Source organism: Nanorana parkeri, unplaced genomic scaffold (assembly GCF_000935625.1).
Source record: "Nanorana parkeri isolate BGI_ZX_2015 unplaced genomic scaffold, ASM93562v1 scaffold171, whole genome shotgun sequence".
Lineage (NCBI taxonomy): Eukaryota > Metazoa > Chordata > Amphibia > Anura > Dicroglossidae > Nanorana > Nanorana parkeri.
The window spans coordinates 245,777-249,496 of NW_017306439.1; the positions used below are offsets into that span (position 1 = coordinate 245,777).

The 3,720-nt window shown below is 43.4% G+C and overlaps 1 long non-coding RNA gene across 1 annotated transcript; it reads left to right on the plus strand.

Annotated features, from left to right (window-relative positions):
• On the plus strand, nt 1-3,444 carry LOC108785632. Its single transcript, XR_001941145.1, has 3 exons — nt 1-232; nt 1,150-1,154; nt 3,434-3,444. It is a non-coding gene; the product is annotated as an uncharacterized LOC108785632 (long non-coding RNA).
• The last annotated feature ends 276 nt before the right edge of the window (nt 3,445-3,720 follow it).

Genomic DNA, 3,720 nt, shown 5'->3' on the forward strand with positions numbered 1-3,720 from the left:
ATATCAATATTTTTTTTTTGTAAACCTCTCACTTTGTGAAAAGATTCCCCCCCCCCTTTTTTTTAAAAGTCTTACTGTAAAAGACACCTCAAATCCTCACAACATCTTGAGAAGGGTTCAGGCACAAATCAGCCGTCAAGACAGCGCTAGGCAATGTGCATTGTACCATGCCTGGATCTATTGAGCCGCTCTTCCGCTCATCCACCTCCCCAGCAACCCTCAGCCCCTACAGGTTTTTATTGTTCACCCTTCTTTCCCCCTGGCAGCATTGTTTTAACTTCTTGCAATGATGCCGAGTATCAACACACACTTGTAGACTCTACAAACTATCTCAAGAAACTGACCTAGGGCTTCATTCATAAAGGTTCCACCAAGGTCCTTCTCACGGCACTAGTGCCCTTTAACGGCGCTAGTGCCCCTTGATGACGCTAGTGCTCCTTGATGGCACTAGTGCCCCTAGAAGGTGCTAACGAGTAGAGGAACTTTTATACATGAAGCCCTCAAAGTAGATGTAAACCCTATGCAAGTGACTATGTAAGTGGCATTGCTCAGGGCGCATTTCCTAATCGTGACCACAGTGGACCATGTCTGTGTGATGAGTGTTGATATGGCCGACTGTAGTCTCCATCGGAAGCCCATGTGGCAGGGTGACCATGCAGGAGGACAATTGGGAAACAGAGTATTGTCCCCCTATAACGGGAAGTTTCAAGAAACAAGATAAAACTTCATTTCTGGCAGGATCCACAGGCATTTCCTCTATTTGCTATAAAGGACACCACTGATGGGTTTCTTAGAGACCTACTCCATCAGAAGCCCAGTTGACCACATAGGAGCACAGGGATAGAGCTTTGTCACCCCATAACAGGAAGTGTCTGAACAAGGAGGGTCACCAGGTATTATTCTAATGAAACTTCCAGTTTTGAAAATGTTAACAGGTCGTATGAGATTTTATTGGTTGGGATTACATCTACTTCAATGGGGTACATCAGAACAACACTTGTGTGCTTGGAGGGATACAGGTTAGGATGTCAAGGGCTAGTGTGTTCAAGCTTCTGCCTACTTCACGACTAGGCCTGAAAAACAATCCCTCTGTGTTCATTCAGCACAAAACGTACAGTCTGGTGTGAAGTAATACTCAGTATTGCTCAGTATTTGTCTTCTCAGGGGAGAAAGAAATGTCCACAAAGCGGAAGAAGATATTTTGTAGGCTTCCAAAAAAATATGGCTGGAACGTATCAGCTGACCGTTGCATTATTGAGGGGTGTTCATGTTAATTCCTCAACAATGGCAAAGATACGAGAGAAAAAACAGTGGGCTGGGAGCTGGTTTAGTCAAAGCCACCCAACGTTTGACCTGGAAAGACAAGGGAGCTTCACACCCAGAATCCAAGTGTCCAAGAGTCCTATGAGGGACTCAAGGAGACCCCCTTCTAGAATCTGAACATTGGCTACACCTGTAGAATTTTATTGAACAATTGTATTCCTCATTCTTCAACAATGACAAAGATCTTAGAAAAACAGCAGTTGGGAGTTGGTTCAGTCAACCCCATCCAACATTTGGCCTGGAAAGACGGAGGGAGCTCCACACCGAAAAGTAAGAGTTCAAGCATTATTTTTATTCCATGAATATAGTCCAATAAAACTCTATGAATGTAGCCTCCTCAATTGGGCACTCATGGACACCCCTTCATCGGGCCTAGAATTTGAATACTGGCTACACCTACAGAATATTATTGAACTATTTTATACCCCATTCTTCAACAATGGTGAAGATCCTAGAAAAACAAAAGGGAGCTGGTTTAGTCAATGCCACCCAATATTCGACTTGAAAAGACATGAATGGGGTCCAAACCCAAAAGTAAGCGTCCAGAGGGAGTGTAGTCAACTCACTTTGGAGACTCAGGGACACACCTTTCATCACGGCTAGAATGTGACAGCATTGGCTATATATAGAATAGTATTAAACTGTTGTATACCTTAACAGAAGGTTGGGATGGGGTTTAGTCAACACCACCCAACATCTGACCTGGAAAGACAAGGGGAAGCTCCACACCCAAAATTAAGAGGCTAAGAGTCCTATGCTATGCTATGAGTCCAATGAGCATAGCCAACTTCTAGAATTAGAGCATTGGCTGTATATAGAATATTACTGAACTATTTTATACCTCACTCCTAGTCTCAAGATCCTAGAAAAACAAAAGGTTGGGCGTTGGTTTAGTCAATGCCACCCAACATTTGACCTGGAAAGACGGAGGGAGCTCCACACCCACAACTAAGGCTAAGTGTCCAAGACTCCTATGAGTTCAATAAGTATAGCCAACTTCTAGAATCGGAGCATTGGCCACACCGATAGAATTTGATTGGAATGAATGAATTGCCTGGACTCTTAATTTCTGGTTCCACTCTGAAGCATTTCCTTAAAACCTCCTGCCCAGTTTTAATGCACCTCAATGCATTCAACTGCATTTCAGGATCGAAAATGCTCCCAAGCTCACGCAATCCAGCCAATTGTGGGCAAAACCCCAGCCGCTTTCACAAGGTCTCATTCTCTTGCAGGTCTGGAATTTATGACCGCTCCACCAAAACCGAAATATTCGTGAGCTACAAAATAATGGCCTCCGCTGTGTAGTGTTTCTTGCCAGGTACACTTTAATGTACTTCATCATCCGGACCCTCAGACCTTTCCCTGACATGGCAGGGGACATGACTACGCATGTGCAAAGCCACATTTACACCAAAATGACTTTGGTTTACTTTGTATATCCTTTGTGCACACTGATGGCTCGAGAGGCCTCTTTTTTTTTTGCATACGTTAAAATATATACATGATACGTCCTCTGACAATACAAGATGCATTGCCTCCTGTTATTAAATCGCGCTGGCTGCTTGTGAACAAATTCTTCCTAATCCTTAAGGAAAGCAGACTAGGGAAGACATAGCATCGTACAGTAATGGCACAGGGTGGCCTTGTGTAAGCACTTGAAAGTTCCACACGTCTGCCTAGAGCTGAAACATGGTTATGCATTACTTTGTGAGACCTCGTAATGTCAAGCAAGTGGTACCTGATCCTGTAGAGAGAACATCTAGAATCACCGCCAATGTTGTTCTTACCAATAGTCATGGTACTCACTTGTGTCCATCTCTCACTCTAGAAACTCCATAAGTCAGTCTTAAGTGTTACTGATGATGGAACTGCAGTGTTTGCATTAGTTGAAACTGGACCTGTTACTGGAAAATGTCCTGGTGGACAAGTCCGTGAAGGTTCTCGGTTATCCAGGTCATGGTATAGCTAGTTGTCACATTCTACTGGACATGATCTATATTGTTGAAGGTGCTACATCACTATCTAAGAAGCTTCCTCAGTTCGACTGAGGAAGCTACTTGGACAAGCAGTGAAACATCTATAACATTACAGAATAAGTTGAAGATAAGAGTGCCACGAGAGCAGCTAGTAGTTAGTCCTTCATTCATCTTATTCAAACCATCATGCAATATGTTGATTGTCCAAGAACATGATGGCAATACCAACCAAGGCCAATCAACATCCATGGTGGTAGGATGAAGGTGACTGAGCTAACTGTTAGGATATAAATGCCAGGGTATGTTCCAGACACGGAGAAGGTTGGATTGGACAAGAAGTGAAACATCTTCAACATTACAGAACAAGTCCAGCTGAATGAGACTACTACTACTAGCATTAGCATGACCTGGATCAATTGGA